Source organism: Micromys minutus, assembly GCF_963924665.1.
Source record: "Micromys minutus genome assembly, chromosome: 7".
NCBI classification, from domain to species: Eukaryota; Metazoa; Chordata; class Mammalia; order Rodentia; family Muridae; genus Micromys; species Micromys minutus.
Window position 1 is genome coordinate 52,514,993 of NC_137976.1, and position 27,797 is coordinate 52,542,789.

At 36.2% G+C, this 27,797-nt stretch overlaps 1 protein-coding gene and 1 pseudogene across 3 annotated transcripts in view; both read right to left on the reverse strand.

The window, feature by feature from the left end:
* The window catches only part of LSAMP (limbic system associated membrane protein), a gene marked incomplete at both ends in the record, with an annotated part of 2,089,443 nt that overhangs the window by 921,475 nt on the left and 1,140,171 nt on the right, over positions 1-27,797 (reverse strand). The gene's annotated exons all lie outside the window — the stretch shown is intronic.
* Positions 23,715-25,694, reverse strand: LOC308422562 (proliferation-associated protein 2G4-like; annotated as a pseudogene). Its single transcript has 3 exons — positions 25,687-25,694; positions 24,321-25,169; positions 23,715-23,957 (listed from the first exon to the last, which is right to left on the reverse strand). The product of its transcript is annotated as a proliferation-associated protein 2G4-like (transcript).

Here is a 27,797-nt window from a genome sequence, read left to right on the forward strand (position 1 = left end):
CTCCAATGAAGAAGTCAGAGAAAGGATTAAAGGAGTGGAAGGAGTTTTTAACCCCATAAGAACAGCAATACCAACAAACCAAAGTTCCCAGGGATTAAACCTCTATTCAAAGAGTACACATGGACAGACCCATAGCTCCAGCTGCATATGTAGCAAAGAATGGTTTCTTGGACATCAATGGGAAGAGCAGCCCTTGGTCCTGCCAAAGCTTGATGGTCCAGTGTAAGGGAATGTAAGGGTGAATAGGTGGGGGGAGGGTATGGAAGGGCAGGGTCTATTTGCCCCCATATAAGCAGAGGCTTGGAGTATACAAAAGGGGGGTTATGGAGAGGAACCTGAGAAGGGGGTAATATTTGAAATGTAAATAAAATATATCCAATAAAAAAGTAAAAACATGAAAAAAGTAACATCACATATGCAGATGATATATGTAGCCCATCGGGCCCAAAATGAATCTAACATCTTCAAACACTACAAATGTTAGAATGTTTTCCATGCTATAGAAGAGATCTTTGAGAAAGTCAAAAAAAAAAAAAAAAAAAAAAAAAAAAAAAAAAAAAAAAAAGAAGAAGAAGAAGAACGAACGAAAAAGAAAAAGAAAAGAAAAGGAAAAAAAGTCAGTAGATAAATAGTCAAATCAGAAATATTCTGACTGTGTACCCAATGATGGTTCATGTAATTCTACCAAAGACAATTTATTCTATTTTAACCACTCCCTTATTGGATATTCAATGTTAGTTTTAACAGACATGTGTAGGAATGTTTACATTGTTTTGATATTATAGTAGACCCTACACTAGATCAAGATGGGGTATATACAATGCATTTGTTTAGTATTTCCAATAATTAATTAATCCTGGCTATCACAGTACAATTTGTCATTTATGACTCTATTTATTATTAAGATGGGGTAGATATTATTCATTTTACAGGAATAATAAAAAGAAAAAAAATTTCTAATTGGCTATGAAAATTGTAAATACTACAATCTCTTCAGAAGAAATGGTTTTGAATTTATTGGTATAGTTATCAGTTAAGTACACTGAAATGTATAGCTCCTTCATTTAGCCATTACTTTTATAGTGTTAGAGAGAAACAGGTTTATGATAGTAGTGACATATACATTTATTTGTCCCACAGGTAAAATTCTTCTCAAATAAATCATAGCATGAATATATTTTCATGTAGATCATGGCTTCACTATGAAAACAACCACTACAAACCAACTAGCAGGATACAGATTTCATTGGCTTCTTCATTTACATGTTCAAGCACATAGATATTCCTTATAAAAAGAAAATAATAAAGTATTTTGTTTTGTACTGAATAAAAATGTATTCTAGGGAGACAAATTTATTATAAATTACATTACTGTGTCACAGTGTTTTAGATATTTTAAAAATGACAGACTCTAAATTGCATCTACTAAAGATAATTTAATGCAGGTAATCATTTGTCTCTAAGAATTACTTAATTAAAACCAGAATTTGTTGAAAATCATCACACCATTTTTTTACTTGTGCCACAGAAGGTAATTGTAATGAGAAACTGGTTCATAGAGAGGCATTTTTTTTTCCCATAAAGCTGATAACCCTAGTCTAAATAGCTCTTTCCCTCCAGGATCCCCATGCATTTTATAAATCAACACATTTAGGTCCCTGCTCACACCTGCTCATAGCATAAGCTTGCCCACACATAAGCTGCAAATGGGGTATACTTAAAGAGGTTATTTAATACTGTGATAACTACCATGAAGAATTCTCCATTGGAGTGAAATGCAGCCATTTTAGCAGATGCTCCTGAACAATAGATACTGGCTGAGGTAAAGAAATAAAGAATGTCATCTCCAATTAAAACTACAGGAAAGATTTTATCAGGAAAGGATGAAATTACTCATTTGGACTGGGGCCAAGATGCCAAAGCCAATACCCTATGCATTGAAGGAACTTCATTTATAGCTTTAAGAATTAGAATCAGAATATTATAGTCATACTTTAACATCTCAGTTAAATTTCCAGTGAGGAAAAAAAAAGACAAAAGGAAAGTGGTCCCCACACTAAATCAATACTTAGTATAGAACAATCTATGATTCTATCAAGAACACAGACACGCTTTAACAGGTTAAGGCTGGGAACCACGAAAGTAATTAAACATATCAATGGTGAATTTAAAAAAAAATGAAACAGGGCATGATAGTGAAGAATCTGGACAGACCCACAGAGCAGAAGCTGCAGAGATTACAAACTTTACATTTATTATGTGTCCTCTCCTATTTATGTATATTATCCCCAAGCATCCTTGTAAAGATGGCCTGCTGCCTAGATCACTACTTGTCTACTTAAATCGACAGATTAGATAGAATAGGTCTACTTTGTAAGTAGACCTTCGAAAGCAATCGAATTGCTGAAGGACAAACTGAGGCCCAGAGAATCAATGTAAGTGACCAAAAGTATAGCTACTTCTATGATGCACATAGACATGGAATTTTTAAATTTTTACATGGGATGATCAAGGTCTTTGCGCACTGAAGACAAATCTAAACTATACAAAATGTCCACAGTAGTTCAGCTTCTCGGGGCAGAGTGGGGTGAGTAGTCATGTGCATGTGTTTATGTGGTTTAAAACATGTCACCTTTCTGTCTTATTATTTCTAAGCTCAAAACCCATTCTCGTGCCCTTCACTAGCAGATGGCAGGGAGAACATGAAAGCACAAAGTGACAAAAGGAATAAATTGGAGAGAAACATTCATAATAACTATGATTAGAGGAATCAAGCACAGTTCGTGGGAAAATGCATGCCTGCCAAATCCAATTCTACTTTTACACCCACCTCCCCGTCTACCTCCCTAACTGTAACACCCAAGGTCCTTAAACACTGACTTGGAATTAAAATGGATTGTTTGCAGCTGCTCACACGCAGGCTTGTTCAGCAGGCCCTGCCCACTGTTTACATGTGCCTTCCCTTTCTAGACTCAGTGCCTGCCAGGGAAGGCCATTTGAGAAACAACAGGATTGCAAGCTGAACAGAATGCATTTTATGAGTCAGCTTGATCTTTAACCATGGACTGAGCGTCCTTAGCATTAAGCCATTAGCCTTGCAGTCTCGGTATAAAGGAGCTTGCTATCTTTGGTTGTGTCCCTCACAGTGGTAGCTGTGGGGGTCAGGCCTTTTTGCTGTTTTGATTTACTTTCTGTCAAGTCCCCCTTTCTGCCTGCCCATCATCAATAAATGCCTTGATGGTTGAAGAGATTTTCCAGCTCCATATGGATAAAGGACTGCATTATATCTGATTGTGACAACTACTAGTACTTTTCAAAACCCATTTTTAGCAAGTGGAAATGAAATTGTTCTTGCATCTAGCTGAGTGCAGCCAATAGGAGACTCAATGAGATTGGCCTAGAATATAGCATGCACACAGCCAGTGAGGTACCTCAGCAGATATCGACATAAATAGGAGAGAAAATGCAAGTTGCAACATAGGAAAGGCTCTGTTCCTCCTAATAATAAACTCTCCATTGACTGAGCAAGTGCTCTGCCTAGCACAAGTCTATCAGTGGGTGAGAACTTAATGTCTCCACATAAAACTTTCAACCAATGCTACCTTCAGCTGGAACACAAGGGCATTAAATAAATGGCAAACATGGTCTAGGCTCTTTCTGTGTAACAAGAGGCCTACAAGAATACTGATTTTGTGACAAATGCAGGGAGCATAATCCATACTCTATGTATGAATAAAAAAATGATTCTTGTCCCTTAAATAGAGACAAAGATTTAAAGGCAGATGCAGGTGAATCTCTTTAAGATCAGGACCAGCCTGTTCTACATAGTGAGTCCTCAATGAGTTAGGATTTCATATAACTCCTCTCTCTCTCCCTCTCTCTCTCCCTCTCTCTCTCTCTCTCTCCTCTCTCTCTCTCTCTCTCTCTCTCTCTCTCTCTCTCTCTCTCTCTCTCTCTCTCTCTCTCTCACACACACACACACACACACACACACACACAATGGTACTTCAATATTTTCTAATTTGGTGCCATTAGAAAAAAGTAAAATATGTCATGTTTTATAGTTGTAAATTATAGCCACACTACATTTTTTTCATAATTACGTGATTTTTGAATTAACTACTGTTACTATGGCCTATTGATTCCAGAATAGATAACTAAATTTCAGCTCAAGTATAATCCTCAAAAAATTGAAAAATAAAATTTATTTTTTTTCTAATTCTGATTTTATACTTTTCGGGATATTCTTTAGGTGGCATGTAGGGTTAGTGTGCCAGTAAGTGTCAGGGTATATTGTACTGGCCAGTCATTTGTTTCCAGAGGCCTGTGTTTATGTTTCTGTCTCAGGCACCATTGTCCTTTTGCTCTACTGACACTGCTTTGCAATTCATCCAGAAGATAATTCTTTTTTTTAATTGAACAACTTTATTTTAAAAAACAGAGATAAATGTACAGATTTTAAAAGCATTTTTGCATAAAAGTATACGAATACATTTTTGTCAGTACTTGATTTTTTTTAAAGGTTTAATAGGGTGCATTAAAATCTTACTAGTTACAATGAGCTTAAAGTACATGTGAAACAAGATGTAACCTGGAAATAGTCAAAGTTTTCTTGGTGTGTAAAGATTAAGCATAATGATTTTTCATTTTTTTTGAGATCTTTATTATATCTTTAATTTGAACCTATAAAATGTGTCACTGTTAACCGAATTGGGGAGGTACATGAAGTCTTTTGAGACTTCATAAGTATGTGAGGAAAGAAGACACATGGTAAATATGATCTTCAGTCAGTGGTGAGTAGCAGACACTGGATGAAAATAAACAAGGAGGACAGGGTGGATGGCTCAGGAGATACTTGCTGTGCAATGAGTACTTGACTTTATCTCTTTAGATTTTTGCACAAAAGGCAAGAGGCTGTCACCTGTAGCCCCAGTGATGGAGGAGTGACAACATGAAGTTTACTGGTGTTTACTTGAGTGCCAGGCTAGGTGAAAAAATGTGAGCACAAATTCAGTGATAGACTAAACTCAAGGAAATGGGGGTTAGAGTGGTTGATCAGGACATCCTATCACCTCCTCTATTTTCTACATGAACACACAGAACAAAAGCAAAGAATGATAATGGATTACATAGTAAGAACTTTTCTCTGGAGAACATTGTGGCGGAGAAATAATTTACGTCCCGGGGATACAATAGATATGAAGTTTGTTTCAAGTATCTCCTGGGCCTTTGCTAACTTGGTCACTTAGTTTAATACAGAAATATGTAAGGATGTGTTAGGTAGACTCAATTACTGGCTTCAGCAATTTACAGTCAAGTGGAGAAACATAAGACATTGTCTTGAATGCCCTCATTCCTCAGGAAAGACACAAGGTGTCAGTAGTGTGGTATGTCCCCTCTTAGCTGAAATGCCACCTAAAAACTATAGTCCTAAATGTCCAGGTGATTTTCAAGTTGTTAAGCCCTGCAAAAGGAAACTCAGTAAGCAGTATAAAACTATGACTTACAAATTTCATCTCAAAACAAGCCACATTATTAGTATGCCTTGTTGGCCTCATGCAAGGTATCTATTTAGTCTTTAAATTAATCTTGCTTTATCTGCCCATCCCCTTTCAGATATAAAAATGCAAAACTCAAGTATATTTATAAGTTATTGTCTTTTAGAGCCTTTATATTTTCAATTTGAAAAATATATGATTAGAAATTTTAGTATTTTCATAAGATAAACCAGGACACTTTATTTGTTGATTTTATGTGTGCCTTGTGCTGACACAGGTGAGAAGAAAACTAATTATGTCTAACCTATGCATAATGTGGTGCCTGTAATAGTACTCTGCAAATGTATATTGACTTGAATAGAATCGAGTAGAATTGAAATAAATCAAATTGGATGGAATTGAATTGAATTGAAACAAGCCTGAACTAATTTAGAATCTGCAATAATGCATGATAACTTGATTTTTTGTATTGAATCAAAATTACCTTTAGTACTAAAAATAAGATTACTTCTTCTATAAAAGAGTCATTTCTGCTTATTGTTTATAAGAACATAGGGCCTATTGTAAATGGTTTACTTTATTTTTGAAGTGGGACTCTTTGGTAAGCCCCAGAGCATCTATTATAATAGAAAGCTAGCCTGGAGTTTGAAATGACTTCTCAATTTAGACCTTTTATTTCTCAATCTAGACTAGAGCCTTCCTTTGCTCTAATTGCCAGGAGTTCACACTCAGTTATTGATTTGTATGTAAGGTTTCCAGGTTTTTAACAGTTACTTTATGATTGTACTACCAGCCTATAGAGGCTCCTGTGAAAATTTCTATTATACAGGAATAGGTGAGAACAAAGTCACTGGTTGTGCAAAGCATGGGTTTGAATTTTGTATGACACTAACCAAATGTGGCCAGATATTTACCTTTCCTAAACTACTAGTTAAATACTGATACTTGGAAGATAATCTGCTTTGGTGGTTTAGGAGGTATAGCTTAGTTGGAAGAAGTGTGTCACTATGGGGGTGGGCTTTGAGACTCTTTTCCTAGCTGCTTGCAAGCCAGTCTTCCCCTTACCCTCAGAAGAAGATATACTACTCTCTGCTCTTCAGCCTGCCTGGACACTGTCATGCATCATGCCATAACAATAATGGACTGGACCTCAGAACTTATGAGCCAACCCCAATTAAATATTGTTCTTTATAAGAGTTGCTTTGGCCATGGCATCTCTTCACAGCAATGGAAACACTAAGACCTGTATATGACAAAGATACATGCTGATAGATATAGAGGATGCAGGTCTGCATGCTTATGCATAGATATTAGCACTGTAATTATTAAGTTAATTTCATAAGTGGTTATGCCAAACACACAAGAGTGAGCATTGGAAGAAAAAGATAGCAGAAATTCCAAAGTCTTCAAGATCTACAAAATATTTAATGAAATTATAGAAGCATTAGACAGACAAGATGGGGCATTCCAAGAACTTAGAACTGAGTGAGAAAGGACAGACAACCAGCATTTCTCCATGTGCAGAGGAAGTTAATTGTATAGTAACTGATATTTCCTGACCACCTACCATGTGCCTGAAATATTCCGAGTGTATTGTATGCATTAAATTGTTTGTCCTTCCAAACGACTCTGGGAGAGAAATATCCTTTCTTATATTCTAAAAGCAGGGAAGTAGGCTGAAGAAGAAGATGTGATAAAGATGTGAGGCCCCAATCCAGCCACTAATCTCCTGGGAGTCTGGTTTCTGGACCTGCTAAACATGTGTTCCCCAAAGCATAGCAACCTATGAGACCTTCATGAAATGCCCTGTTCCTTTTCACTTGCTACCTAGCTCCTCTTGTGATATATTCACTACAAATACACAAATGCAAGTTCTTGTTTTCATTGTTACTGCTAGCAGAATATTGAAAGGGAAGGTTCATAAAAAGAATTTAAAGAAAACCCAACTTTGAGTTTGTTGGGTTTCATTAATCAAGTTTTGATGAATAAGTCAAAACCAGTGGTCAGAACTTATTTTTTTTTTTTTTTTTTGTGGTAGTGAGCTGGCTGGTTAATGTTCATAATGCCCATTTTCTCTGAGTCTTGGCATGCATATTTACCCTCTCTGGTTGTAAGGATTTCATTTAAAGTGGCCCAGTCTTCCACTAAACTCTAGAATAATCCTCTTTCTGAAGTTTGCTCTCCATCTGTGTCTCCATATTGAAAATCTTCCCCCTCCATCTGCCAACTTCCACCCTTGCTGTCACACTCAGCAGCAGGTAGAAGGAATGTGCTGGCTCAGAACTGAGCTCTGGAAATGAATCTGGCCTCCCTGCTGCAGACTCATCTGTGTTTGCTGATTTTCTCCCATTCATCTCTGGGGAATAAGAGGGTGAAGGAGTGCAAGGGACAAAGGGGGGCATGCTTCTCATTAATGGGAAGCAATAATAGCATAAAAGTCACCAGGCTACTGCCTACAGCAGGACAAGTTTTGCAACAAACGAGAAAGGGAAAAGGCTTCAGAGAACTTCCTCCATAAGCTGGGTGAAAAGGTACACAGATGACATGTGCACACTACCTCAAAACTCCCTAGGAATTCTACAGATACCCTGATGGATACTTGCCCCATCTGCCAGAAGACTGACCAGATGCAAGAGAAAAAGGGAAGAACTCACAAGTGCCTATGGATGAAAAGCCAAGAGGTCCTTTACATAATATAGTGGTGAAATTTCATGTTTCTACTGAAAAGTATTTTAGAAGCTATTTCTGTTAGAACACCAGTCTGAAAAGGTCATCTCTTTCTGAAATACCGGAATCCTTCATGAATCGGTGGCTCAGGAGGTGTGGGTACATCCAAGATGCTTCTTCCAGCTGTTGGATCTTTACAATCACTGATTGTTTTTCTTGTGGTATTAGTGCCAAATACAGGAATTGGTTTGAACCACCTTGGGGAAAGAATACTGTGTAGCTGTCCTCTACCCTCCTTGCCTATTTCCACATGTGCTTTCAAAATGAATAATCTCACTACATGTTCTCCAGATCCAAGTGAGGAAAAACAAAGCAGAGAATTACCTTAGTGGCAAAGAAACTCATTTGCTTTCCTATAAAATTTCCCTTGAATTTTACCATGTTTTAGGAAATCAAAGGATTAAGAACAATTGGCTAATTGTTTAAGTTTCAGAAAGCATTTCTTCCAATTTTCATTTCTTTTCTCCTTCAGAACTTGGCATCTTTCCTCTCCTCCATTGCATCAAATCCCATGGCTGTGGGTTAATACTTGGCAATGGCCTAAATGGACATCATATTATAAGCTGTCAGTTCTCACCTCCAAACTCTAGCTCTGTTATATGAACATGTTAGTTTATCTTTGTCTTTTTTTCTAAAATTTAACTTTCTCTTTTGTCTCCCCTTTCCCTCATTATCTTCTTCCTCTACCTCCTCTTCTTCCTCCTGCTCTGGTTCCTCCTTCTCCTTCTCCTCTTCATTCTCCTTCTCTTCCTCCACCTATTTGCACTTCTGCGAATGGCAGATGAAAGTCCTGGCTTTATAGGTATTAAGCAGCTATGCTAACACTGAGATAAATCTAAGTCATGATTTTTTAAAGCAGTGTTCACATGGTCACCCACATTGTCTAGAACCTATCTTTATTGGCCTTAAATGTTTGTTCCTTCTATCTTAGCCTTTTTAAAGTATTTATTTGTGTTATAAGATGTTTTTATATAGTAAATTGAGGTGAGTCTTTTTCTATCTCTCTTTGCAATATAAGTATAGTAAGTCACTTGATAAAAATTCTGAAACTAGAATTCTTTAAACCTGTCACTAGGTAAATCATAGAACTTAAGGAAGATTATATCACTTCTCTTTTCTTAAATAGACATAGAATTAATCTCATTACTAATACTTATCTTTATAGATTAAAGCGTCTCTCAACATTTCTCAGAGAAGCTTATATTTGTAGTAGGCAATGAACGGACTCACATGTGCAGGAAGTGGAAGACCATTGACTTCTCATTCCTATGTTGGACATATTCATTATATTCCACCTTACAAGATTTAGGTACCATGTTAGAAGTGGGAGCTGTAAGAACTTTTAGTGGTTTTGACAGTAAGCACAAAACCGGTTCCTGATTAATCCAAACTAAATTCCATTCTGGAAAGGGGAGGTTCTCATGAATTCTAGTCTCAGTTAAGCAGGTAACTAACGGCAATTTACAATGCTGACAGATAGTGCTCTGTCTTGTTGTAAATTGTTTGGGAACATAAATAAATTAGAAATGCTAAATAAAGCTTGCAACAGTTAAAAAAAAAAGAGTGTAGCTCCTGGATAATCTACTATTCTTGCATGAATTCTGCATTTACAATAATATATGGGTACCATATAGGGGTTTAAAACCAAGAGCACGCAAATTTAGGTAGGTAGGGTAAGGGAAAAATTGGAAAAGGAGCAATTATGATGGAGATACATTGTATAAAATTTTCAATCACTGTGCACAAAACCCAATTCCAAGAGGATTAAAGAGCTCAACATAAAACTAGAAATATTAAATCTAATAAAACAGAAAGTAGGGAATAGCTTAATTTGTACAGGAGATAGCTTCCTTAGAGGAAGACCAATGGCTCAGACACTAAAATCAACAATTAGGAAATGAGACCTCATGAAACCGACATCTTCTGTATACTATGGTGGGAGTGCAAACTTGTACAACCACTGTGGAAATCAATTTGGTGGTTTCTCAGAAAATTGGTTATTGTTCTACCTCATGACCAAACTACAATGCTCCTGATCATATCTCCAAAATTTGCTTCATCATCCTACAAGGACATTTGCTCAATTATGTCCATAGCAGTTTTATTAGTAATAAACAACCCAGATATCCTTCAGCTAAAGAATGGATAAAAATGTGGTTTATTTATATAATGGAATATTACTCAGCCATGACAAACAAAGACAGCATGAAGTTTGCAGTTGAATGGATGAAACTAGAAAATATCATTCTGAGGAAAGTGACCCAGACCTATAAGGACCTGCATGCTATGTATTCACATTTAAATGGATATTAGCCATAAATATGAACCATTACAATCCATAGATCCAAAGAAATCAAATAACAAGGAGGCTCTAATGGAGGATGGTTTGATCCTTCTCAGAAGGGGAAATAAAATTGATATTGAAGATGGCTTGAGGTTGGGAACTGGGTTAGAGCTGTGAAGGGGATGGGAGTGTAGGAATAGAGACTAGGAGCACAGAGATTAAGGGAGAGAGAACAGAAATGGGCAGTGGGGTTGGGGGTGATATCTAGGATATGCCCAAGACCTGTGATGGGGGAGGCCCCAGGCGTCTATGGGAACAGATTTAGTTGTGACTCCTACCATTGGAGGATATGAATCTTGTAGTCAGAAAAAACCCCCATTTGAAGGATAAGTACAGCAACCCACCCACAAATCTTTAGACACAAAATGTGTCCTGCCTACAAGGTGTGCAGGGACAAAAGCAGAGCAGATTAAGGGAATGGCCAGCCAATGACTGACTCAAATTGAGACCCACTCTACGGGCAAGACAAACCACTGACACTATTAATTATACTCTGTTATGCTTGCAGAAAGGTGCCTTGCATAACTGTGCCCTGAGAGTCTTCACCATGTAGTCAATGGAAAGAGATTCAGAGAGTCACAGACAAATGTTAGATGGAGCTGAGGGACTCTCATGGAAGAACTGGGAAGAAAAAAATTGAAGGACATGAAGAGGACAGAGATTCCACAGGGAGACCAACAGAGTCAACTAACCTGGACCCATGGGGCCTCCTAGAGAGTGAATCAACAGCCAAAGAGTAAGCATGATCTGGACCTAGAATCCCTACACATATGAAGCAGATGTGCAGCTTGGTCATGCAGGTCTTTCAAAAAGCAAAGTGGAAACTCTTTGTAAATATGATGCCTGCCTAAATCCAGTTCCCCTAGCTGGGACACCTTGTCCATCTTCAATGGGTGAGAATGTGCCTAGTGCTAAAGTGACTTGATATGCTCTGAGGATGTGGGGCATGATGCTCAGAGGTGAGTTCTCCCTTCTGAGAGAAGAAGTGGAGGGGAAATAAAGGAGGGGGGAGATCTAAGTGAGGGGATACTGAGAGAAGAGAGGGTCTGATATTCAGGTGTAAAATGATTACATAAATTCATTAATATACATGTATAAAAAAGAACAAATAAAATGTAAAACAAAACCTGTTTGAGTAAATATATTTATTTGATAAGGTGACTTTAATACCATTATATGCAGTTGTATTTTTATATAGAACAGTCAAATATGCTAATGAGAACCTTTAGACCTAATGCCTTTACTAATGAAGGAGAGGCTTTCCATCTTGTTTGCAAAGCTGACATTAATTGGTTTGTCACAGACAGTCATTTATATATTTCTTCTAAAATGTATATGTAGACTCATTGAAACATTCACACACAGATGATTTTCAATGTACTAGTTTTATATAAATATTTTTCATAGATGCTAGTATAAAAAACTTTCAGGTCTGTGTATGTTAGAATTCCAATAAATTTGCTTCTTTTATCTCAATTTGGGCAAAAGAAAAAATATCTTTATTTCTCAAAAACCAACCCCATTTCAGGGAAAACAAATAATGATACTAAAATAAGAAAAGAATAAAAATCAATATTTTCAGACAAGATAATTACAGAAGAGGATTTTTAAAAAGCATATTAAGATAAATATTAAAGCATATGAATTTAGAAAGGTCAGTAGGTCTAAGATTAACATGCACGTATTTACCCTTAGGAAAAAAAATGAGGTATATAAGCATAAGGTACTTAATCAGATACCCTTTGGTGAAGAAACTTAGCATGGCTAGAGACCACTGACACTGCATCAGGTGATGGAGCAAGCCAATGAGAAAGAGATAGCACCTTATCTGGCTACTTGAGAGTCAATGAGATTCTGAGAATGGGTTAGCCGGGTTCCTGTGACAAACAAGTCCACTTTTGCCAATTGTAAGACTCTCAGAGTTAGTGCCTTTGGTTCTGTGTCTTCTTACCCCACCCTAAAGGATCTTGGTTGGGGTTGCAAACAATGTTTTAGAAAAGGGAAATGATCAAATATGTAGAAATAACTACAGAAGATATAGATTATTCCTACAGAGAAAAGTGTGCAATGTGACTGAAAGTAAAAACACCAAAATAGGAGAATAAATATAGCACAAAGCTTCATATTTTAAGATATAATGTTTTCAAAGTTGTAGTTTTTAAAAGTAGTAACTATTAAAATCTTGGCAAGTATGTGCATATACATTAAAACATTCCTTTATTTTTATGTGTTTAAGGGCATTCCATCTAACCATGAACTATAGTTCCTTGAAGAAAAATAAAATAAAAATACATGTAATAACTTATAAACATAATAATTAAACATTATTTTAATAAAGATAGTATATGAAAAAATAATTCCAAAATAGATCTCAACATGAATGGATAAAATATTCTTAAATAAAGGCACTAAATACAAAGACTCTATAAGTAAAAATAAATCTTTCTGCTTTTATCATATATAAAGTGTTAATTTCAAACTGCTTATAGAATAAAAATCAAAGTAAGCGTCTAGCAGTTAACATAAAAAAGAATCTGCTAGACCTTGACATATAAAAGCACATATCAAACAATCCCCAGAAGGATGAATCATAAAGAATAAGACTGGAAATTGGACTCAGTATCAAATGCTATCATTAAGAAAGTAAAAGATAAGCTACACAGTAGTAAAATCCATCTAACTAGTAAAAGACACTCAGAGTTTTAGTTTTTATGTTGGAAATTACTCTGATATCTAATAGGCGAAAAAGCAATGTACAATACTCATGTATTTGGTTGGTCAGAAAATTAGAAATGACTTGGTTAATGACTGATTTCTAGACTCCTAACGTATGGGTGTTTCACAAAATATCCTCAGAGCTATCCAGTTACTTGCTGGCTGGGGCTGTACCTATTCAGAGATTCTGCCATCCTCATGTCCAGCACATAGAGTAGAACAATGTTGTGGTTTGGCTCTTCAGGGTGGCTCAGATACTCATAACACATATTCAGCCAAGATAGCAGATATATTTTTATTAAAATCTCTGCCACAGAAACCACATAAAAATCATATATCCATCTCAAACTCCCTCAAAACAAAGTGGGGGGGAGAGTCTAACTAAACATAGATGAATGCCAATGAACTGTGTGCAAAAACAAAACAAAAACATGACCACAGACTAAATCACAATACAAAGCATCATCTTTTATATAATAGTGAAAAAGATGAGTGTTCAACAGAAATCAGATATGCCAATGTCTTGAGGCTAGAAAAGAATAAATTTATGTTTTATTTGCATGAGTCTGATTAGCCTACTTCAGTATTCAGAGATAACTGGAAAGATACCAGGCTATAAATGAACTGTTAAAGTTCTAATGGTGTATATTATTAAGTGAGCTTCATCTTGAGAACAAATAGAATTTGTTAATGTGGGAAGGTTGAAATAAAAATATCAATATATGCTTTCCAGATATGTAGGGAGCGGTTCCCCGACCACTCCCGCTAAGATGGCGCCGACATCTGCTTGCACTGTGGTAAACAAATGTACTACGCATGTGCAATACTGCTCTTGGCGCCTGAGGGCGCTATGCTAATTTGGCAATCCCTGCTCCACCAATCCCTGAGGGACAAATCATCCTTCCCCCTTAGAGGGAGATAAATAGAGAAAGCGCTTAGAGCTCTGGGTTCCCGAGTTCAGCATCAAGGTGTTCCTGAATAAAGGCTGTTGAGAAGAGGTGGGGCGCGACACAGATAAATAGCAGCACTTGCAATTATGGAATTTAGGAATGAAAGTTGGGTAAGTGTTGATAATAGAGAGTAGGACATCTGGCAGCAGGTCATCACATCTGGATTGATAAATTCCCTTTAGTGGAGATGCCGCAAGTACATTATTATAGCAGAAGGAGCTTTGCAAGATTATATGGGTCTCTTCCACTACATGTGAGAGGCTCAAAATGGGCCCAACATTTAAACTTCAGCAAATGATTTATACATGGAACAGATCCCTATTTATAGGTGGCTTCATATGTTATCTTCCTTTGTTGGCTGACCAGCTTTAGAACAAAATTCTTCCTAAGCTGATGTCAGATATATGTTCCACTGTGTGTGCTACAATGTAGAAAAAGTTAGCACTCAGAAAGAAAGACAATGATGGAGGTGCACAAGGTGAAACAAACTTTAAGGACCTGAGCAGACATTATCAAATACCCAAGCTGTATTTTCCCTTGGTTGGGGTATTTTCCTACTTTGTGAAACAGTTCTGCATAGTTATGATCGTGTTTCCTATTTGTGCTATGAGGCTTCTGTGCCTAAAATGTAAATATGTTTTTTCTAGTACAAGAGCAAATGATAGCTTGACATTATGTGACCCTGTGACTATTCTCAATAATTTCCTTCCTCACAAGACTTACTATGTGCAAACCTGCCATTACATCATCTATAAGTAATATGAAGCTTAGGAAACTCAAATTATATATTTAATTTCACACTAATAGAAGACAAGAATTGAGAACAGAATTGATGTAGATTTGATCAGAGCATTGCTTTTGGTTAGTACAGTTTATTAACATCCTTAAATCCAAGGAACCATTCATGAAGAAGTAGATTTGAAGTCAAAGACAGAGCAAGCTATAAGACTGAAAGTTTCCTGGATTCAAATATTAATTTTACTACAGAGCCATCAATAATCTTTGAAACAAATGAAGGTATTAAAACAGTGATAGGTTTTAACTTTAAATTAACATTCAGAATAGTATTCATAGGCAGGACAAAAGGCTACTAACACTGTTACCACATTTACAGGGAAAACAATTACCTACTGATATACATACTTATATATTCTAATAAGTATACATAAATATATTTATATACACCTACAAAAATATAAATTTTATATGTATTTGGTTAAGCATTGGGAGACTGTGGATTCATATCTTACTTGTAATGCATGCATTTATTTAATTCTAGTAATTACATAAGTGTCAGACAATATTCTGATGATAAAATACAAATTTCTAGATATAGGGTTAATTACTCAGAAGCGGGTTCTAATGTGATGAAGCTGGATTAACAATTCTTCAATAATAAAAGCATTTTTGTCATTATGAACAAAGACTATGAGAGAATTTTGCTATATCCATAAAACCTAACATGAGCAGTTTAACTAACGTGAAGAATGATGACATTCTAATCAAAATAGCATTGGTCTCTAGAAAACTACGGTGACTTTTTTTCATTATCTTGGAGTAAAAACTTATGGAAACTGAATAACTCAATCATTTTGTAGTCATTTTTAAGTTGGAATTTAAAGAATGAAGTACCTATGAAATTTAACATTTCTCCAAAATTAACAAAGAAATGTCATGGATTTGGATTGAAAATTCACAAGTTATCAGGTACTTATAAATAACTTCCAGTTTGAAATTGAAGAAATGCTAGTTTGTATACAAAACTTTATCAGGGATTCAGAGTAGTAGTTAAGAATGAAGATGGGCTGACTAGCACAGACTGCATGCTCAAAATGAGTAGAAGAAAAAAATTAGTTTGCTAAAAGGTTCTGTGAGTCTGCTATTTTGCCTAAGGCATTTTGCCAGTATTCATTGGGCCTTGAGTTTATGATATGCTCTAAAAAAATAGTGGGTTTTGCATTAATGGCATTAATGAGGGTTATTAGGAGCAGATTAGATGGAAATTAGATTTATCTAAGCATCAGATATCATATAACAAGCCTTTCAGCAATTCAACATTGTGTACAGCATGGTAACCACCTGGGACAGGGGAGAAATATGTTAGTCAAGGAATCTAATCAAAACAAATTGGAGAAAAATAAATGTTAAAGAAGCAAAATATAGCATGGGCATTTTTTTATTTATTACTCTACTGGTGTAATAAATAAGAAAGCCATTGGAATAGAACGTCATTGCCAGTAAATGTGGTACTGGAAAAACTGACATAAACAAACATTTCAGGTGAGTAGATTGGGAGTGAAATGAGCGAGAAACATAGCAAGAGTAGGTTCAAGTGATAGAGATGCTAAATGAATCTTTGAACACTAGGTATACCCATAGGCAAAGCAAATCGAATTGAAAACAAAGAGTTAAGTATATAGATTCAGGAAAGTCCAGTTACTGTGTGGAAGAATAAAACAGCCCTTTAAAATATAAGGGATGGGAGTCATATCCAGAGATCCTGAAGGGCAAGAAAGGAGATGAGAAGCCTGAAACCAAAACTATTTCCAAAGAGAAGCAGACAGATTGATGCCAAAAGCTACAGTTCAAGGAAAACTAAGCCTAGGAAAGCAGTGTGTGGATGTGCAGATACTTTCAGTAGCTCCTAAGTAAAACCATTTCAGAAACTGCAGGGTTGTTATGAAGATGTCAGAAAATAGGCAGGTAGGAAACAGAGGTAGAAATACAGATGAAAAGTTCAAAGGGTGGGCATCATTTTTAAAGTCTGAAGAGGAGTGGATAGGAAGATGAATTACTAAGACCAAGCAGCTTATTAACAAAGGTTATTCTCTAAGCACAAAGAGCCTTTAGAAGGGGAAGGATCATTTCCAATTATGTTCTACAGTATCCTTTTTGGCAAGAAGAGTTTTATCCTGTTCTTTTTAATTGATGAGTTGTATCTTGACAATTGAGAGTTTCTAAACTGATGTATATATATATACACATTGAGGCTGAGAAAAAGATACTAACTGCCTCAGGAGACATTCCTATACGATACATTCCGTAAAATATTATTTTTTAGCAGCTTCACTAATCCATGCATCCAACCATCTAGAGTGTATCTTGGATTTTGTCACATTAAACAAGGAAACTCCTTAAGATCTTCCATTGTTGAGCCATTTTATATTTGTACAGAGTAGATTTCTTCTTATTGGCTGCAGCTAATTTCTTACATTTAATCATGTGTAATGTGAGCTGACCCAAACTTACATTGTGTTAAGGTGCCCTTAGACTCATTACATTTTTAATTTATGCTCTGCCCATTCCCTCACTTTATGCTATAAGTTGTCAATTACAGTGTTCATTAATATATTTCGAGGTGTTTTGTAAGAGACTCAGCAGAATTTGGCCTTTCAGGACCACAGTAGCCCTGGCAAGGCCACTGAGAAGAGGGGCTGAGCCGTTTGTTTCAGCGTTCTAATTAAATTGTCACTTCTTTTCCATCTGCATTGCTACTTTCCTTCTGTCACAAGATCAGCCCATGTCTTGTTTACTCATTAGGATTCTCTTATTGCGCTGGGGGAAAGGAACTTATTTATATCAAATTGTTCATTTTATGCATACTTGGCTTAACTGTAAGGGAGATGGGTATAAAAATATATGTGTGTATATACTGCCTCTCCTTTTGGCAAACAAATTAGACCGTGACATTTTGGTAGCCCTGCTAACAGTAATGTCACAGAAAGGATTTATCTTTTGCCAATGAAGAAATCAAGCCTGAAGGAAGGAGGTCATAAATCCCATTTTCATTTTTTATTAAAATCATACTTTGGCAGGGTGTAATTTTCTCTTTCTGAAACAGTGTAATTTATTCAGTGACCTTGGACTATGCTCCTTCACTAATCTGAAAGGCTGAATCAGTGTCCTAGTGATATCTGCAAGTTCACACAGCTTTCTCTAATATAAATCCTTTTTATAGCCTGTTTTCAGATGAATATTCATTTGTGAAAGGGATTATTTTGGAGAATTCCTGCATAAAAAAAGCAGAGGTTAGCTCATTAGATTTTGAAAATGAACCCCAATTAGAAAGCTACACACAGAAATAAACATGAAGCTATTATGTATAGATTGAGTGTCATATTGGTACAATGGCACTTAATAATTTTGGCATGCCAATGTTCAGTCACTTATTATAATAATATCAAAACCTATATTGAATAAGATGAAAAAATAAGGAGCCATATAGAAATGACTGGTTAAATGTGAGATCTTCAGATAAATTTAGTTTTATTTTTAAATAAAAAATTGAGCACAGCTAAAGGCTCTGCTACGTTTTTATATAAATCCATTCATTTGTTACAAATACTTATGCAAAGTAATTTTTGAAAATGAACAGAAAGGTGGCTAAAGGCAAAGGCTGAAATAATGGCTGCACATGCAGCCTGTGTTTTCTCCTTCCAGTACTGACTTCTATCCTAACTCCTTCTGTACCATGTCACCTTAGATCATTGAAAGTCATCCAACTGCAGATGATGCACCACTTAGTTTTATGGCAAACAAAATATCCAATTAAAATTATTGGTATGTCTTCTGTCCTTTCCCATATGCCATAACATGGTCTTGGACACCAGTGGCCAAGCTAACATAAGAGGTGAAGCTTACTTGGAATCAGCCCTAGACAAAGAACTATGGGCAGCTAAAGAATACTGAGTGAGAAAAATAGTGTCCCCCCTGGAAAGAACACACCAATTCCTTATCCAAAACCAAATGATAAGCCCTGGAAATGTACACATACAACAGTGTTTTACAAGGATGCATGTTGTATATATATATATATATATATATATATATGGAATATGTCTCTCTGTGTGTGTCCATGCACATGTCTGTATAGGTAACAACAATTAAAGAGAAAGAAGTCATGTATTTGAAAGACAGTATGGAGCAAGGAGTAGTGAGTGGGAGAATTTGGAAGGGAGACAAGGAAAATAACACATTAAAATATCAAAATATAAAATTTATTTTCATAAAAAAAGTAAATGGGCATCCATTTTTATTCACATGCTTGCCAACATGTGATACCACCAAAGTTTTTGCTCTTAGCCATTATGTTTGGTGTAAGGTAGATTCTCAGGGTCATTTTGATTTACATTTCCCTGATCATTAAGGACTTCAAACATTTTTTCAAGTGCTTCTCAGCCTCTCGAAATTCCACTGTTTGTGAATTCTCTGTTTAGTTCTATACCACATTGCCTGACTGGGTTATTTAGTTTCTTGGTGCTTAGCTTCTTGAATGTTGGATGTTAGCCCTCTACCCGATGTGAGGTTAGTGAAGTTTTTTTTTTTTAATCCAATTTGTAGGTTGCTGATTCATTCTATTGACTATGCCGTTTACCTTACAGAAGCTTTTTAGTTTCATGAGGTCCCATTTATCAATTCTTGATCTTAGAGCCTGACCCACTGGAGGTCTGATCGGGAAATTTCTTCTCTGTGTCAATGATTAAGAGGCTCCTTCCCATTTTCTCTTCTATTAGATTCAGTGTATCTGGTTTTATGTTTAGGTTCTTATATTTGGACTTGAGCTTTGTGCAAGGTGACAAATATATCTATTATCATATTTCCACATACAGACTGCCAGTTAGCCCAGAACCATTAAAAAATATTAAACAGCTATATCTACTAGTACAAAATAATTTCCAGAAATGCTTTATTAACATGAAATGAAAGCTAGAGAAGTACTGACAAATATGTATATATAGTCATATTTAAGAGAAAATTATTTATAGGTGGTTAAATGTTCACTCACCAATATATTGCTATTAAAATCTTAAGAGCTTAACATGTGTAACTATACACTTTAACGGGAAGGTGTATTTAAAAAAACTTTATATTTCAAAAATGTCAAATTATTTTTGACTCTGTTTCCTTTTATAATCCTAGCCAACTGATCCCTTGTAAAGAAAGATATATGTTTCCAGAAAAACGGGCCAACCATTTGGAATTATATTTCTGAATAATTATGCATAAGTATATGAAAATTATGAAATATTTCACTTACAATATGAACCAAACCATTTTAAGTTGTGAATGTGATTCTCTAGTTAATATATACATTTTGATTCCTATCAGACTTTAAGAAAATCACAGCAAATTCTGTCTTCCCTAATTATAAATGATCTAAATATGATTTACTGAAATGTTTTAGTTGTGAGTATGAACCATGGAAAAACACATTAAAATTGAAATTCTTTTTTATTTCATAATCAAATAGGTCACTACTCCATGACTCTACATGTCGTTGAAGATGTGGAAAAACTGGAATCCACAGTTATTTTGAATGGAAATATCAACTAGATGAGCCTCTTGGAAAGGAGCAATAGCTACTATAATAGCTAACAGATATAGATACTGTTAGCACGTGATTTAACACCTTCACTCCAGAGTTTAGCACCATGTGAAATGAAAATATGACTTGCAATTACTTGTGAATTATCTATGATGCCCAAAATTGAGCCAAAAGACTTTGCCAACATGTTAAATCTCCAGCCCATATTTCAAACTTCCAAACTTCAAAAATGTTTTGTTTAGAATGGGTAAAACACAATCAAACTATCTATAATCTCCAATTAATTGATAAGCATGTTATATCCCAAATAATACACTGATCTTGAGCAGTTTAGCTCTCTAATACTTGAATGTATAGCAATCCAAAAACATTGCCCAGTATAAAACAAGATAACCAGACATACAAACAAAAATGCCAAACCAACAATATGTTGCATGTTTCTATTCATATGTTATTCTAGAAAAAGTCTATAGTTTAGTGGTTTCTGGGAACTGTGGATGAGAAAAGATATTGATTTCAAAGGGTTGTAAGGCAACCATTAAGTTAATGGAAATGTTCAGCGTCATGGCTGCAACTGAGAATATATACTTCCTGTGTTTCTTGGCTGTTTTCAAAAAATGCAGGCAAAACCAGTGACTATTATCTGGGTGTGAAGGCTCACACCTATAATCCCAGCCCTTAGGAGACTGAGACAAGAGGACCAGGGTAAATTTCAGGCAATCACAGCTACACAGTGAAATCTAGGCTTCAGCAAATAAACAAATCTAAGGAACAGTAACAATAACAACAACAAAAGGAAACATCAAATTAGTGATTAAAATGTGGGATAAATACCTCTCAAGAAGCATGAGTATGAACATAAGTTATTTTATACTTTATTTTATAAATTTTATAATCCTGAATTGGTTTAAATGTATTGATTAATGATTAAAATATTGCTAGATTTTATAATACTAAACATTAGATATTAGTAATATATAGTAACATTCTAGTATATGCTATAGTTTTTCTACTTTATCATAAGTTTATATATATATATATATACTTAATATATATATATGCATATATAATGATGTTGTATAAGTCTAACTGTTAGTTATATATAAGTATAGTTGACTATATATAAATATGGTGTTAATATTTCATAAATATCTTAGCAAAATTAGTTTGCTTTTTTCTTAGAAAGATGTTTGTCAGTATCTTTCTACTTGAGTGAAAACATTGGGTTAGACAATAGGAGCCTATTTAAAAATTAGTCTTGTGGAAATAAAATATTATAAAATGGATTTTCTATGACAATGAGTTCAAAGGCTAATTTTCTCATTATTGATCTTTCTCAGAAATGATTTCTTTGTAATTATCCTCCCCCTTTTTACTAAAATTGCTTCAACCCTTTCTTTAAAGGGTTCTTTTGAGTCTATCTATCTTCCACTCACTCCTCTTCCCCTAATCACTGATTCATTAGAATCTGAACAGCTGACTAAGCCAGAATTATCAAGAAAGACTTCTCTGCAGTGAGAGTCAGATGCACTGGAAGACACACTGAGATACGTAAGGAAAAAGGCACAGAATCTGTCCCTTGAATAAGAGAAAAAAAAATCTGTAGTACTACCAACTGAACCATAACCAGAGATGGCTTCCTAAAAGTTTGCCTATAATACATTAAACATTCTAATGCAATGATTTTATGTCTTTAGTGTAAATATAAAAATGTATGTGTAGATCTTGAAGATTTTCTTTTATCTTTAGCGTAGAATTCACAGGTATAGGCTGGATGTTGACTACAAATGTATGAATAGCATACAATGTGAGGTTTCATTTGTCAGTCACAATAAAGATAGCATGAACTTCACTCATATATACTAGTACCTGTACACACATGCATGTAATCAGACTCACAGCTATACACACACACACACACACACATACACACACACACACACACACACACACACACCACTGCCTATGAGGAAACATATATTACAAAAGGCCAAAAAGAAAGTGTATGGATTTTTGAGAGTAAATCCAAATTTATTTTTATGCCACGTCATTTCAAACACTGTGATTCCCACACCGTGGTTCCCTGGGACAGCATGCCAGAGGGACAAATTGTAACCTTTCACTGCAAACCCCCAGCAAGTCATTCAAGTCCACAGCTTCGGAAAGTCAGGTCTCTTTAGTCTATTCCTGTAGTTCCTGGTTTTTCTTTCAAGGGAGTGAACTCAAAAAATAGGTAAATCGGTAGGTCAGCACACACCTTTAATTCTAGCATCCCAGAGGAAGAGGCTGGTGGATGTCTGTGAGGCAAACCAACTCCACCCCACCAGACACACAAAACAATTTAAACAAGGAACAAAAACCCACAGAAATTTTCAGTGTAGGGCCTAACATCAAGTGAGGGAAAATGCATCAGATTCAGAGGTGGGGATCATGGTTGGTATGAATTAATTTCTTTACAATTTTGTGAAAATGAGTGGAAGGATTGAGGGACTCCACAGAACAAAATCAACCAAAAAAAAAAAAAAAAAAAAAAAAAAAAAAAAAAAAAAAAAAAAAAACCAAAAACAAAAGATGCAAAGATCCATTCAATAGATCAAAATGTCTTCTTAAAGGTGAATTCAGGAAATAGGAAGGGCCTAAACAGATACTCTAACTAAGCAGATCAGGAAGAATTTCCCACAGCCAGCCCTCTTTGAGGACAGATTAAATATTTGATGACAGACAGGGGAAACAGGAAGACAATCCTGAGTGGGAAACGCATCAGCTGAGCTATCAATGTTGGTGGTAGACCTTGCCTCCTCTATGTTCTATAGTAGGGCCACAAACTTTGACCAAGCAGAGTAGAAAACGTTAGAAAAAAGGTGGATTTTGACTCCTGATTTTATTATTCAACTTCTTTTTCTACTGAAAGTAGTCCTCTTGGTTGGAAAGCCTGGCCTCCCAACACCAGAGTCCGCTGGTGTTGGTTTTTTTTTTTTTTTTTTTTGAACGGAGTGGGTGGATGGGGTACCAGGATGAGGGCAGAAGCTCCCCTTTCCCGCCCCACACACATTTTACTGGTAGTCTTGGGTGGAGAAGAGGAACTGCACTTGAACAGACTGGGCTGCTGTGGGAGGGGGTGAACAAGAGTGACTAGCTGGGGGAGGGGAGCCACCTCAGTTCCAAGCTTCATTCTCCTCTAATGTGTCTCCACTGACCTTATTCTCTGCAGTTTTGGAGAGCATCTTTTTCTTTTTTCTTTTCTTTTTCTTTTCTTTTTTTTTTTTTCTGGTTGTTTCAACTTGAAGAACTCTGGAGAAGAGCCTTCAGCTTTGCATCCTGAACTTCCCTCTCAGACTTGCACAGGTCAGCAAAGGGACCACTGGTTATCCACATGGGGCCATTAGGCATGTGTAAAACTATAATTTTTTTTTCAGCAAATTTCCATTTAGACTTCCTATCTCACCTTTTTAAAAAATAAAACAACTTTATTTTAAAAACAGAGATAAATGTACAGATTTTTAAAAACATTTTTTGCATAAAACTATATAAAAATATTTTTGTCAGTACTTGATTTTTTTAAAGGTTTGATAGTATGCATTGAAATCTTATAGTTACAATGAGCATAAAGTACATGTAAAACAAAACAGAGCATGGAAATAGTCAAAGTTTTCTTGGTGTGTAAGGATTAAACATAATGACTTTTAAATACCAAAAATTGCCTCATGGCTACATTCTTAGCTCTTGAATTATTAATGATTTAAGGTCTAGGTGTACCACACTCTAAATTTAAAGTGGGTAACACACTCAGGCTTCTTATCATAGAGAATGTTGACGGAAGTAACTCATGTTTGGCAAACTCTACCATACCCATGCTAGCCTTCACGTCTTCAAATGCTCTTAAAGTAAATGGCATGGCATCCAAATGCCTTTCCACCTCACTGAAAAAGGCACATGAAGTTTTCGTTTTCAGATCATATTTTTTAGAGGGGTCTTGCTTCTAAATTGGTGGTTCTTTCTCCTGCATCTTTAGCTTTGCTTCTCCTGAGCTGATGAGGACATCCCAGAGCATAAAACTCATGCACCTCAAATTCTGCCATTTCATGGTCCTTCTGCTGGTTTGTAGAATTCTGGATAATGGTTTTCTCTCCATTGATCACACAGTGCTTAAACTGATGTGACAGCATTCCTTCAATTGGTTTGCAATTAAATGAGTGAGCAATTTTATTCTAGGATTCTGTCACTTGATCTGGTTTCCAGGTATGACGAGTCATAAAGCAGGTTTGGCACATAGGTGTGTGGCCTTAATGACATCTGCTTTCTGCTTTTTACCCTGTCACCTGAGTCCCCTGAGCTACAGAGATTATGAAAGTGTGAGCCACTTGGGCAATGAAGCCATCTAAAATAAATCCCAAGGTCAATTTTTAATAAGTCACCATCCCTGAGGATATAGCCCTGGTCAGTCTTCAAAGGGGACAAGTGGCACACACAGTTATTTATAGAAATGCAGGTAGGAAAGGGAATACCTCTCTTCTTCTCTTTTTTCTTCTTGAACATCTTCCATAATTGTGGCATCACCTTCTTCACACAAGCTCAGTACAGACATTCCCGAGCTGGAAGCTGGAGGCTTCCTCCAAAGATTGAAGCACTAGGTTGGTCTCATGAATGCTCAGAGATATATACCTCCTTGCACTTTGGCAGGTTTCATAGTAACATATTAATTATCTAAGACCTCTTTGAAGGATTGTAGCTATCATATAATTTCAAGTATTAGACTTCTTAAGACACCCCTACACACACACACACACACACACACACACACACACACACAAACATACACTCACATGTGCTATGTGTCTTGTGAGTAAGAAAGCAGGAAACTACTGGAATATTTCTTGGGCTTAAGCTAACAAATGCCAATGCACAGGGTAATCAAAGCTGGATGAGAAATGGCAGAAATGACACTTCTAATACATCAATCTCTTGTATCTCATTTAACTATAAAACCACAACACTTAGACTTAGTGTCAGTTCATTCCATCAAGGTATCTTGGAATCTGTGCCAGAAAACATCATTTTAACCTGGTCCCACATAAGCTTTGCCAGGCTTAGTGAGCTGCTGTCAGAATACTGAGTGCTGAGGTATACCTCACCATACTGTCGGAAGACCTATGTTAGACATGCAAGCCCATCATGCATTGCTCACGTAATTCTTCTATGCCTCCTTGCCTATTGCTTACCTTTCTGAAATACCTCATCATCAATGATATTAAAAATCATATATTAAAAGTCATGACTGCTCCATCTCTGATGGACTATTGAAAGTTGACAGCTTCTAGGGGAAAATCAGTTTTCTTTAAGACTATGGCCTATGCTTCCAGTTATTGCCTTATACTCATAAGAATATCATAAACATAACCTGGATGTGTAGATTATTTTTATAAAAGAGAAGGGGCAAGAATTTGGAAGATAGTGTGGTGGTTGGGATAGATGTGGGAAGATAAAAGGGAGAAGTAAGTGGGTGATAAATATGATCAAAATACCTGTTATGAGATTCTAAGATAAGTAACAAAATACTATATAAAACTCATAGCTAAAGAATTTAATTTTAAATGTTCATGGTTCTCCAATATCTGACATGAACATACACTATTTTAATATGAAATCAGACTATTTCTTCTATGCAATACTTCAGCATAAATTAATTATCAAGAACGTTACTCACATTCCAAAAGTATTTTAAAGATGAAGTACATTTACTGGGCTAAGTTTCTTTCTTTCTTTTTTAAATTTTATTTAATCATTTTTTACAATTCAACTTTTATCCCCTTCCTGGGCCATCCTTTGACTGTACCCCACCACATATTCATCTTCCCCATACCCCCTGTCTACTCAGGGATGTCTCCGTACCCCATTACCCACCAAACAGACATTCTCATTCCATGAGGCCTCCAGTCTCTTGAAAGTTATGTGTATCTTCTCTGACTGAGTCTAGACCTGGCAGTCCTCTACAGTATATATGTTTGGGGCTTCATTTCAGCTGGCGTATGCTGCCTGGTTGGTGATCCAGTGTCTGAGAGATGTCAGGGGTTCAAGTTAGTTAAGACTCCTGGTCCTCCTACAGGGTTGCCCTGCTCAGCTTCTCCCAGCTTTTCCCTAATTCAACCACAGGGGTCAGCAGCGTTTGTCCATTGCTTGGGTATAAATATCTGCATCTGACTCTTTAGCTGCTTTTGGATCTTATGGAGGACAGTGATGATAGGTCCCTTTTTGTGAACACTCCATGGCCTCAGAAATAGTGTCAGACCTTGGGGCCTCCCCTTGAACTAGATCTGAGCCCCTTTCCTCTGGTTCCTTTTTTTCCCCTGCAGTTCTTTCAGACAGGAGCAATTATGCATCAGAGTGCTATGAACCTCCATGTGGTTGCTGGGAATTGAACCCAGGTCCTCTGAAAGAGGAGCCAGTGCTCTTAACCGCTCAGCCATCTCTGGAGTTCTGGGCTAAGATTCTAAACATAGATTTTAGCTTTTACAAGACTATAATTCTCCATTGAGTCAACTTCTCAAAATCCACTAAAGGTGATGTCACTAAAATTAATTTATTTAGTATCTCACTGGAACTGATCCAGAAAAAAATATAAGAATATTTGCATATCTGCATGTCCCACTCCCTTTGAATAAGAGCATCAAAGGCATTCAGTTCCACTCTGCATTGTTCTGAGTGCTAGTTTCATTTGCTTAATGAAAGCTTCCTATCAAACTGGACCCATGATTCTTCCTCCAAATTTGAGATGATATATTCTGTAGTTTCTTCTGGTCAACATGAGTTTAAAAACATATTTAGAGAAAAGTCCCAAATCAAGGGTTGGAGAAATAGATTAATGATAAAGGACACTTAACTGTTACTGCAGAGAACCAAGGTTTGGGTCTCCTCACAGAAGGCTCACAGCCACCTGCAACTCCAGCTCTAAGGAATATAACTTCTCTGCTAGCCTTCATGGGTATCACATGCAAAAAAGACCACAAAGAAATAGGGGGAACCCCATTTTGCTTTCATACTCCTGGTGGACTTTAAAATTATCACCTCCTTTGGAATTACAGTATGGATGTCATGTGGGGACAATAGGTGAGAAAATACCACAGTTGTTTCCTTCAGAGAGAGCGAGAGAGAGAGAGAGAGAGAGAGAGAGAGAGAGAGAGAGAGAGAGAGAGAGAGAGAGAGAGAGAGAGATACAGGGAGGGAGAGGGAAGGAGGGAGGG